The sequence below is a fragment of the Adiantum capillus-veneris genome, chromosome 18 (assembly GCF_014529385.1).
Source record: "Adiantum capillus-veneris isolate H3 chromosome 18, ASM1452938v2, whole genome shotgun sequence".
Lineage (NCBI taxonomy): Eukaryota > Viridiplantae > Streptophyta > Polypodiopsida > Polypodiales > Pteridaceae > Adiantum > Adiantum capillus-veneris.
In genome coordinates this window covers 86,776,327-86,788,148 of record NC_140948.1, presented here as the reverse complement: position 1 = coordinate 86,788,148, position 11,822 = coordinate 86,776,327, and the positions used below count along the sequence as shown (strand labels likewise).

The 11,822-nt window shown below is 45.7% G+C and overlaps 1 protein-coding gene across 3 annotated transcripts in view; it reads left to right on the top strand.

Annotated features, from left to right (window-relative positions):
* The first annotated feature begins 391 nt into the window (after window positions 1-391).
* The window catches only part of LOC147435979 (glycine-rich protein), a 45,691-nt gene continuing 34,260 nt past the window's right edge, over window positions 392-11,822 (top strand). Inside the window, exon 1 of one of the 3 annotated variants that reach the window (XM_086488886.1) lies at window positions 392-647. The gene's annotated coding sequence lies outside the window, so the exon portion shown is untranslated. The remainder of the gene's footprint in view (window positions 648-11,822) is intronic. The other 2 variants (XM_086488885.1, XM_086488884.1) reach the window with 2 other exon arrangements.

Here is an 11,822-nt window from a genome sequence, read left to right as displayed (position 1 = left end):
TTGCCAAATACACCCCCACCCCTGATCCCCTCCCACCCCACTCATGTCACTTAGAGAGGGGGTATGGAGTAGCGACGACACAAGTGAAGAGGGCGAGATGCAAAGGGTGGGGGGAGGCAAATCGTGGTGTAAAGGGTGGAGGAAAGAGGACTATAGAAGAATGATCAAATTTCTTTAACATTGAGCCAGTAGGTCTCTACAATTTTTGTAAAAAGAGAGAAAATCAAATCGTAAACAGATGCCGGCGACCTCCTTGCACGCCATCATTCAGCAATCAACCCAACAATCCAACCAACATAGGGTATTTTGAATTTTGATTTGAAATTTGAGGGGTATTTTGGGAATTTCCACAAATAAGAGGGGTATTTTGGTACATGAGCCAGTCGCTGCAACTGTAGTTTCTCTTCCACTGGGCCCGCCCCCCCTTCCAAACGCTCGACTCTCTCAACCTCTATCTCTTTTTCGTTCTTCCTCTTCCAACATCTGAAGACTGATACCAAGCTTTTCTTCCTCTGGGCTCGTTTGAACCCAAATTTTGCAACCATTGTAAATTTTGATTTACGGCTCCCAGCTGCGTTCTGCAAGCAGTACTTGTCCTCTCCTCTGCTCAATGGCCGTTGCTTAGCGTGGGTGCAGATTCTTTTCAGGTGCAATTTCCTCTTAATTCTGAGAGAGAGAGAGAGAGAGAGAGAGAGAGAATTTTAACGTGGTAGGAAACTATCCCAAGAGACCTTAAAGATCTAGCCGACCTCCAGTCCGCAGATTCAATACGGTCCTCCTATCACACTTATTCCATGGCTGCCATCATATCAGTACATGGCGCCAATAAGGTTGCTCCTGCATCTTCTATGATCTGACACCAGAGGATCTTGCAAGCATAGAGATTGATACTCGACACTATCTGGGGTGGACTAGTTGGGTGCATGGTAGGGCTCTCCTCATGCGCCACGGTTTGTGAGTGGCTTCGTCTGCACTTGGAGGCTCTGGTGATAGTATATTGGAGCTCATCATATTGGGTTTTGACATTTTCTTGGTCTTCGCCCTCATATCTTCCTTCTACAGCAGCCTCCCTCTGCACCACCACTACCATCTCCGCAAGCGGCATCTCCTACTGCCTCACAAGTTCCAACTACTTAATAGGACCAACCCATAGAGGATAGACCTTCCACCTCTCGGCATCCACTACTTGTACCACAGATAGCTTGGCACGTCACTTGAGCAACTACCTTGCATTTGCCATCTCTTCCATCCTCCCCATGTCTCTTCCTCTTCCGCCTGTCACAAATGGGATGACGTGGCAGCAGACCCTGGACACACACACTGCCCAAACAGAGACACGTGGCAAGCTGGTACGGAAATTCCGGAAAAAGCGGCGCAAAATGCGATGACAGGCTGACGTGGCATCTGTACAGAATTTTTGCAAATTACGGAGGCGCTGACGTGGCATGGTGTACGGAATTCCCCGTTTTTACGCTGGCTGAAATTTGCCGGCTGATTTTAGCAATGCTTTTGGGGGACTATTGCTTTATTTTGAGAAGCTTTCAAACTATTGCTTTTGGGGCTCTGCTTTTGGGCATCCCTTTGATCTATAAATTAGTGGACAAGGCTTCACTTCTCAGAGCATCTAGACCCAGAGTCTGAGAGTGAGCACCTATCCACTCTCTTGTACTTTGAACACAAGTTAATCAAAAAGAAATACCAAAAGGGGCGCTAGTCTTTGGGGCCAATATCTCTAGGCACGAAACTACGCCGGGCCGTGTCAACTTAATTGTGAAGTGTGAATTGTTTTGAAGTGAATCTCTGCTACGTCGCGGTAGAATCTTGACTTGGGGGTCCAAGTTTGTTACAGTGGTATCAGAGCGCGGCCGATTTCTGTTCTACCGAAAAATCCGATCCTTTTCTTGCGATACTTATGGATTCCAACAGAAATCAGTCGACTTCTTTTGCATCTACGGGAGGTGATCGCGGAGAAGATTCTCATGAGCAATCAGAGAAAGAGTAGGGCCCACCTCGGCCTACTCGGGCTGAGATTGAAGAGATAGAACGTCGACAATTGGTTGACGACGCAACAAGATGATGATTAACATTGCGAAGGACCAAAACTTGTAAAATTTTTGACTCAGCAATCCTTTGAAGAAGTGCACACCTAGTGGCAGAAGGCCACAGAGTCACCCATCAAACCGACACTCAAGAAACCTCCTTCTCCGAGGATGTTTACAGAGCAAGAATTAGAAGAGGTGGTTCACACACAGATTAGCCGGCTTTTGGATGCGAACAACAAAGCCAAAAAACACAACAAAAAGCAGAAGAAAGGAACGGACTTCCCGGGTTATTTGGGTCGTCAATGTAGTTTGCATCGGTAAGAAAGCAGAAGAAGCGTGTACGATTTGAAGGACTACCCAGTTCTTCTTCTTCTAGTTCTTCTAGCTCTTCTGACTCGAGCGAGGAAGACAGAAAAGGGAAAAAGTGAAGCAAAAAGCAAAGCTTCGGAAAGGGAAAGAAAAAGGCAAAGAAGCCTAAATTTCGCCCAATTTTTGACAGTTCTACAGAGGACTCATCCTCAGATAGTTCGGACTTCGACGATCACATGTTTTACGCAAAGAAGAAGCATTTTTATAAAGCCAACCAATATGACTTTCTCGAAGATAAAAACAAGAAAGTAAGAGAATTCAAAGAAGGTGGACAATCAATTAAGTTTGACTCTTTTTCTGGATTTCGAGATGCTGCGAGGGCTTTGGCCTTCATACAGCAGTTTGATATAGCTTTCTGTGGAGGGCATTACTCAGAGCACTCCAAGATTCAGAGGGCTACCTCTTTCTTCAAGGGAAATGCTCGAACATGGTCCACCCTTTTACTGAGAAAGGAAGCTCCGATTAAATGGTTGAAATCAAAAGGCTTTTTATTTCTTCTTGGCTGACTCGGGAGTACGAATGAGATATACGAACTGCTTGGAATCATCTTCGGATGACCAAGGCAGATTCTCTGGACGCGTATTGCGAGAGATTTTGGAGCTCTTTTCTACCAGCCTCTTCATTTAAGAAGGTCTCATTTAAAGAACAGATTGAATGGTTTTGCTGCGGACTTCCTACAAAGATCCGAGACTACTGCTTGGAACAAAAGTCAAATTCTATTCAAGAATTGATGGGTCATGCGAAACGGGGTTTTGCTATACATTCGGGCAATGTGACTTACCCCGAAGATGAGATCTTGACTCAGAGAACCCAACAGACTTCTAATAATGAAAGTAGAAAGAGAAAAAGTTCTCAGGAAAAGAAAGACAAGGATTCACGACCCCGGCTCACTCTTCGAGAGAGGGCCAACTACATCAAAGAGGGGAAGTGTTTCGGATGCGGGGAACATGGGCACGTCTCAAGGCACAACAAGAACAAGATGAAGACAGGCCAGAGAGTTTGAGAGCAGCTGAGGAACGTGGACGAAAAGACAAGATGAAAGCAGGACTGGTTCCAGATTGCATGGGCACTGACCCAAGCACGATTGATGAAAGTACAGAACTTTGCCGAGCTTGGGGCAAAGTGAAAGATCAAGAAGCCTTGGTTTTCTTTGATGGAGGAGCCAAGGCAAACTTCATTTCGCGTGAATTGGCGGCGCGGATCGAGATTACACCCGATCATATGGCACCACAAGTAGAGGCAGTTCTGGCACACGCGGACGGGACGTGGCCATTACACCTATCATTGGCAAACTTCGATTGCATTGTCAGGGGTATTTGGGCACGAGGACTTCTACATAATGCCCTTGGAAGGTTGTGATGTTCTCCTGGGAGTCCCTTGGTACCATAAGAACAATGCCATGGTCGATTATCGGGCGAAGAAAGCGACATTGACTAATGAAAAGGGCCGAAAAATTGTACTTGATGTGAAATTGAAGGGTGAATCTGTCCCTATTGTATCGGCTTTGGCTGTTTCGAAATTAATGAAATCCAATCTGTTTGTTTACTCGATCTTTTTGAAAGAGTTAAATGATGAACACATAACAAATATATTTGAACTTGATAAAGAACGCCAAGAATTTCTTCACACTCATGCCGATTGCTTTTCTAAGGGCCCGCGAGACGAGTTGCCACCAGCTCGTCCTGAGGATCATACTATTGATTTAATACCTGGAAGCACACCACCGAACCGGCCACCTTACCGTGAGAGCCGAGCCTAGAATGAAGAGATTATGAACCAAGTGAAAGACCTCTTGGAAAAGGGTCTTATCTAGCCGAGTACTTCACCTTATTGCTCTCCGGTGTTGTTGGTTTTAAAGAAAGACGGATCTTGGAGAATATGCATTGATTAAAGAGCTCTCAATAAAATCACCATCAAGAACAAATTTTCGATTTTGAAGATCGATAATATTCTTGACAGATTACAGGGATCCTCTTGTTTGAGCAGGATCGATTTGAAGAGCGGATATCATTAGATCCGAATCGTGCTAGGAGATGTCTACAAGACAGCTTTTCGGACGAGCTTCGGTTTATGTGAATTTTTGGTGATGCCTTTTGGCCTTACCAATTCTCCAGCGACTTTTAACCGAATGATGGACATGATTTTCAGAGAGTACAAGTCTTTGTTGGCACTTTCTTTGATGACATTATAGTCTTCTCCAAGGATGAGGCAGAACATAGACAACATATGCTACAGGTCTTTCAGGCATTGCGCGATCACAAGTTGGTGATCAATGCCAAGAAGAGTGATTTTTTCTTATCAGAGATACACTTTTTGGAACACATCGTCTCAGCAACAAGAGTGCAGATGGACCCGGCCAAGATTGAGACTATACGTGATTGGCCCGATTTGAAGAATGTCCATGAAGTTAGAAGCTTCTTGGGCTTATGTTCTTACTACCGGCGGTTCATTAGAAAGTTTATAAAGGTTGCTTCCCCTTTGCATATTTGACACAGAAAAGAGTCCCTTTCTCGTGGGGACCCACAAAGGTGACTGCCTTTTAGACTTTGAAAGAGAAATTGACTACAGGACCAGTTTTGACTTTGCCGGATTTGCAAAAGTCATTCGAAGTATATTGTGATGCTTGTGGTCGTAGTCTAGGTGCGGTCTTAATGCAAGAAGGCCATGTCATTGCCTACGAGAGCCGATTGTTTTCAAGGCTGGAATTAATAGCACAGATTTATGAGAAAGAGCTTTTGGCGGTTATCCATGCTCTTACTCAATGGCTACATTACCTACTCGGAGCTGATTTTACGGTCTTCACTGATCATCAGAGTTTACGCTACTTCTTGTCACAGAAGCAGCTATCGGAAAAGCAGATGCGGTGGGCTAACATCTTGTCACAGTTTCCCTTCCAGATTGTCCATGTGCAGGGACAAAAGAAATTGGTGGCAGATGCTTTGTCCGGGAAGCCGTTAGTCTTGGCTATTTCTGCGATTCATCATAGAAGCTTCGAGGACATGGTCGATCAGTACGCCACAGATCTAGATTTTTCAGATGTATTCAGTTGAATACAGAATGGGGAGATAGTAGCGGGATATTCCATTCAGGATGGCTACTTGATGAAGAAAACGATGTTGTGCATTACACAGCCGTTGAGGGAAAAGGTCATAACCGAATGCCACTGTCCACCATTTACGGGTGATCGCGGCATTGATACCACCTTGAAAGGTGTGGAGCGATACTTCTTTTGGCCGAGACTCAAGAAGGATGTGGACGATTTTGTACGTAGTTGCTTGGTATGCGAGAAGGTCAAGTGTGAGAGGCATAAAGCACAGGGATTGTTACAGCCTTTACCCATTCCCACTTGCCCCTGGGAAAGTATTGCTATGGATTTCATTTTTGATCTCTCGAAGACACAGAGTGGGCACGATGGTATCTGGACTGTTATTGACAGATTTAGCAAGCAAGCTCATTTCATTCCAATGAAGAAAACAGTCAAGTCGGATCATTTGGCGAGATTGTTCATTGCCTAGATATTCAGATTACATGGCATGCTTATACCCTAGTCTCTGACAGAGATCCCCGATTCACGAGTTTGTTTTGGAAGACTATTTGGGAGAACATTGGCACTCGGTTGCAGTTCTCGTCATCTCTCCATCTGCAGACAGATGGGCAAATTGAGATTGCAAATTTAGTTGTACTTGATTTATTGAAGTCTTACATTTCTGATCAGAAGATTCAATGGGAAAAGTTTTTGCCCTTGGTGAATTTGCCTACAATAACACGATTCACTTCTCGACGGGGAAGGTGCCATTTGAGATTATTGAAGGTGCTACGAAGGTTCCACCCTTCCTAAGCACGAAAGATAAGATTTTTGAAGCTGACCAGTACATGAGGAACTTGGACACTGTTTTTGCCAAGGTTCGGGACGCTTTAGAAAAATCTTAGGAAAGACACAAGAAGGCAGCATATTGACACCGTCGCGATTTGAAATTAAAGGAAGACGATTGGGTGCTCTTACGTTTTGAGAAGGCACGCCTGAGAAAGAAAAAGGGAAAGGAGCGGCTTTTTCCAAAGCTTAGCATGAGATACTATGGACCTTTCCATATAAAAGAAAAGATAAATGATGTCTGCTTTAGATTGAAGCTGCCCGATACTTGGAGAATTCACAATGCTTTTCGTGTGAGTCTCTTGAAGCCTTTTAAAGGCGATGTGCCGGATGATGGGGAGCCAGATGAGCAACCCGAAGTGGATGAAAGCAAGGAGATACTCGTTTCAAAACAGATACTGGCACATAAAGATAGAAAGATTAAAGGTAAAGTGATTAGGCGGTTCTTGGTTAAATTCAAGCACTATTCTGCATTGGATGCGAAGTGGATGAAGGAGGAGTACCTAGCAGATACTCCTCAGATTGTGGTTACCTTGAAGCATTCGCTTTAGCATAGTCTACTCCGATAGAACCCCGATTTCAGCATGGGTGAATCTAGTGCAGCGGGTTTGCATAAGAGGGGAGTCACCTCGCTCCTTTGTCAACAAATTGCCCCGATTTTTGATATAGTCACTGATGTCCCTTTGGGTTTCAGGGATACTGTGGAGTTGACAATATTCTACTGTATGACTTTATGAACTGGAATTCCCGAATATGAATATGATATTGATTGATTTATACTTGACTTGTTTGAGTGCAGGAACTGATAGACAAAATGATTGCAGTATCTTGGTCTCATAAATCTCTATAGACATGATTGCAATATGGATTAGTTAATCGGACATCTGCGAGGTCCCGACTGGATCTAGATGCGATTGCTAAATACGTTGCTAATTAATCATGGTCTGAGATGTGGAATGATTTTGAATGTGATTTGTCATCTGATGTCCTGTGACGTCAAGTGATGTCCTGTGATGTCAAGTGATGTCCTGAGATGTGACTGTCGATTGGTACATGTGCTAGATGTGTTGTGCCTAGTGCGTCGGTACTAACAGTCAGTATTTGCTAAGACAATTTATGGCCTCTGTCTGATTTGCAGGCGTAATCGAGGGCAATTACAATGCTTTCAAGAGGGGGGTATGTCACAAATGGGATGACGTGGCAGCAGACCCTGGACACACACACTGCCCGGACAGAGACACGTGGCAGGCTGGTACGGAAATTCCGAAGAAAGCGGCACAAAACACGCTGACAGGCCGACGTGGCATCCGTACGGAATTTTCGCAAATTACGGAGGTGCTAATGTGGCATGGCATACGGAATTCTCTCTGGCTGAAATTTGCTGGCTGATTTTAGCAATGCTTTTGGGAGACTATTGCTTTATTTTGAGAAGCTTTTAAACTACTGCTTTTGGGGCTCTGCTTTTGGGCATCCCTTGTATCTATAAATTAGTGGGCAGGGCCTCACTTCTCAGAGCATTTGGACGCAGAGTCTGAGAGTGAGCACCTACCCACTCTCTTGTACTTTGAACACAGATTAATACCAAAACAAATACCAAAAGGGGCGCCAGTCTTTGGGGCCAATATCTCTAGGCACGGAACTACGCCGGGCCGTGTCGACTTAATTGTGAAGCGTGAACTGTTTTGAAGTGAATCTCTGCTGTGTCACGGTAGAATCTTGACTTGGGATGTCCAAGTTTGTTACACTGCCTGCTCTCTCTGCTGCTTGTGCACCACGATCAGCCTTCATCCACCCTCATTTACCGCTCGCTACCCATATTGCCCCTCCACCACCACGTCTACTCACATCCCTCCACCTTCACCACCATCGCTATTACGTTTCTAGACATCAGGATGGGGGCCTGAGCTACGTCCAGCCAAGTGTGAACGTGGCCATCTTTTAAGTGAGTCCTATAAATAGGACTGAGGTCTCATTAGTGAGACATCTTGTGTGATCACCACACTTGGACTCAAGGCCCTAGGCAGCTCTACCTGCCACTGCCAGGCTCGGGGGTGAGCCCATATTGGCTCTATGGCTAGGAGGTGAGCCTGATGTCCGCTCACTATGCTTGTCTATGTGTGAGTTTGGCTTGTGTCATGTCTTGTATGCAGGATGGATCCCGGTGGGGGACTAACATTGGTATCAGAGCTTCTTCCTGCTCGTTTACACGACATGGCAACGTGCACAAAACATTAGATCTCATGGGACCGTGATGGTCCAATCTGACAAGTTCTCTACACTTGCATAGGGTGGTATGGGATGCTACTAGCAAGAGAGGAGAGCAAGGGGGACACATGCCAGCCGGTGGTGGGAGTCTATGGTAGGATTTTGTCTTTTTTTTTTTTGCTTTGCTTTGTACATGGATTCCCGTGTGTGGAGGTTGATGCTAGTGGTTGTCACATGGTTGCTGGGTGTGTCTCACTCCTCTCCATATCCGTTGGTGCATGAGGGTGTCCTTGAGAGCTGCCACTTTGAGGACATGGCAGCCCCTCTGTTAGCACATGGCCGTGAGAGGAATTTCATTAATGAAATGTGACTGACAGGGGATTAATGTTAGAGTTACGCCACCGTTGCTTCGACATCTTGTACGGCTAGTGACTGTCCGGGGTTGGCCACCCGTTGTACATCACGTAGGTTGCATGGCCGGGCAGTTTAGATGTGTTCGGCCGGTCATTTTTTGAGCCTGGCTGGGTGCACATATATTAAAGCCATTTTATGAGCTTTTATATTTTTGACCCGGTTACACATTTTGCCCTACCTCAACCCAACATCCTATAAAAGGATTGCTTGGGTTTATGTATTGACACATTGTGTATTGAGAGTGTTTGATTGTAGCGTTTCAAACTCTATCTGAGCATCTAGCATTTTCCTCTCTCTTCCTCCAGCGTTTTGGCACGCGTGGGCTCTCTCCCTCTCTGTTGCTCTCTCACATGGTATCAAACATCAGGCGCCCCCCTCCCAAGGCCTAGGCGATCACACGTCAGCCCCCTCCATCGCAAAGAATCAGCCTACGAACTCAGCGCTCCATCTTTGGGATCAACGTTTTCTGCAAGTGCTGCATTTTCTGCACTTGGCTGCGTTTATCTTCAATCAGGAGGCAGATACGTCATCATCTAGGGCCAGCGATCTCTCTTGGTGCCCATCCCGTCGCGAAGAATCCTCAGAAGAAAAATTGCTTCATCATCTATTGGCTGCGTTTTTCAGCCTGTTGGACCCTTGAGGATTTACGGTTAGCTACCCAGCAAGGTTTTTCTTTAACTTCGATCCAGCGTTTCCCTTCATCCGGTGAAGGAACAAGTGCGCTTTGGGCATTTCTGGACACTTTGCGCTTGCTGTTTTTTCTCTGTTTTCAGCCTTTTCCAAGGCTCTCAAGATCGAGAATCCTCGAAGGACGCGGTCTATACGTTCCAGTACTGATCCGGCAACTCCAAGCATGCTGAATTTTCTGTCTTGCAGGGATTTTTAGCCCCTCATACCTGCGTTTTCTTGTAGGACAGCAGCACACACCTTCTGTTAATTGCCTCTTACCCCGGGATCCTCTTCGGCGACTTGAGATCTTCTCTATTGACCCTTGGACCATTCTCTGAGCACGCGACATGTCGACTCCAAAGCAGAAGGGACAACAATCCCAAAAGGCGGCCTCCATGTCCACTGCGACAACGGCGCCTTCCACTTATGTGGCTACATCGTCATCTGCCAACGCAACATCCAACGACTATGCCCTCCCACAGTTTGTTGAGGAGAAGAAGTTGGACCTACACAATTATGTTGTATGGAGGACACGAGTACGCATAATCATTGCCTACCATCGACTCTGGGAATGGTTGAATGATTTCAACAATTCGGTTACCAAGCCTACCCTTGCCACCGCCACTCGGGATCAAATCAACGAGTGGGTGGAACGGGACATGTGAGGCTTCACCTTTCTTATGATGAACCTCTTGCACCGCATCATGAAGGAAGTTTCCAAAGAGGAGCATGCACATCCATTGTGGAGACGGATACTTGACCAGTTTGAGGAGACCTCGTTCGCCAGGCAGATCACACTTGAATGGGAGTTGTACAACATCCAGTTCAAGGATTTCAACTCGATTGATGGGTTGACCCGTCGCATGCGGGAGCTCTGGGACGACCTTGTCTCTGCCAGAGGCGATATCACCTTGGCATGCATGGCTGGCCTCTTACTATTCAAGCTTCTTGCACGCTTTGATCCCTACTTTCTGAGCTTGCTCACATCCAGACGTATCTCTTTTCCCACATGGGACGAGATTCTCCCTTCCCTCAGACAGATCGAGGGGCACGCCGCATTGAGAGCTGGAGGTGTTGTTGATGCTGAAGGAGCTTTAGTCGCTCAAGGAGGCAACAAGAAGGCAAAGGTAAGAAGAAGAAGAAGAACAAGGACATCGAATGCTACTACTGCCACAAGAAAGGGCACAAAGAATTAGAATGCAGAAAGAAGAAGCGAGAAGAGGTCAACAAGGAGAAACAGACAGCCTCAACCACGGTTACAGCATCTCACGAAACGGCGGGGATTGCTCTTGTTGTGACGACGGACCATGGACGATGTACTGTAACAAACTTGGACACCCCAAGTCTAGATTCTACCGCGACACAACAGAGATTCACTTCAAAAATACTTCACCACTTCAAATCACAGTCCAAAACAGAGTCGACACGGCCCGACATAGTTCTGTGCCAAGAGGTATTGGCCCCAAAGACTGACACCCCTTTCGGTATTTCTTTTTTATATTAATCTTTGAGCAAAAGTACAACTCCCGCAGGGTCCTCCGCTCTCAGGCTTTGCGTCCAAATGCCCTGAAGAGTGAGGCCCTTAGGGCTCTTTTATTCTTACAATGCCAAAAGTAGAGCCCCAAAATTATTCAAACTCAAAAGCAAAAGATCCAAAAGCAACTGATCCTCAAAAACTAGCAAAAAGCACCCAACGCAAATTACGGAATTCCGTACAACACTGTCACGTCAGCAGCCAGCACAAAATCAGGGATTTCCATACAACACTGCCACGTAAGCTTGTCGGCGCAAAATCAGGGGGACAGCCACGTCAATAGTTTGTGAGTGTGTCCGGGGGTCTCAGCCACATCACCAGTTTGTGACATACCCCTTCTTGAAAGAATTGTAATCGCCCTCGATTACGCCTGCAAAAACAGACAGAGGCCATAAACTGTCTTAGTAGACACTGACTGTTAGTATGACGCACTAGGCACAACACATCTAGCACATGTACCAAACAAGAGTCACATCACTTGACATCATAGGACATCACTTGACATCATAGGACATCACATGATAAATATTCAAATTCATTCCAAATCTTAGACCATGATTAATCTGCAACGTATTTAATAATCTCATCTAGATTTAGACGGGACCTCACAGATGCCCGATTAACTAATCCTTATTGCAATCATGTCTATAGAGATTTATGAGAGCGAAATGCTGCAGTCATTTCGTCTATCAGTTCCTGCACTCAAACAAGTCAAGTA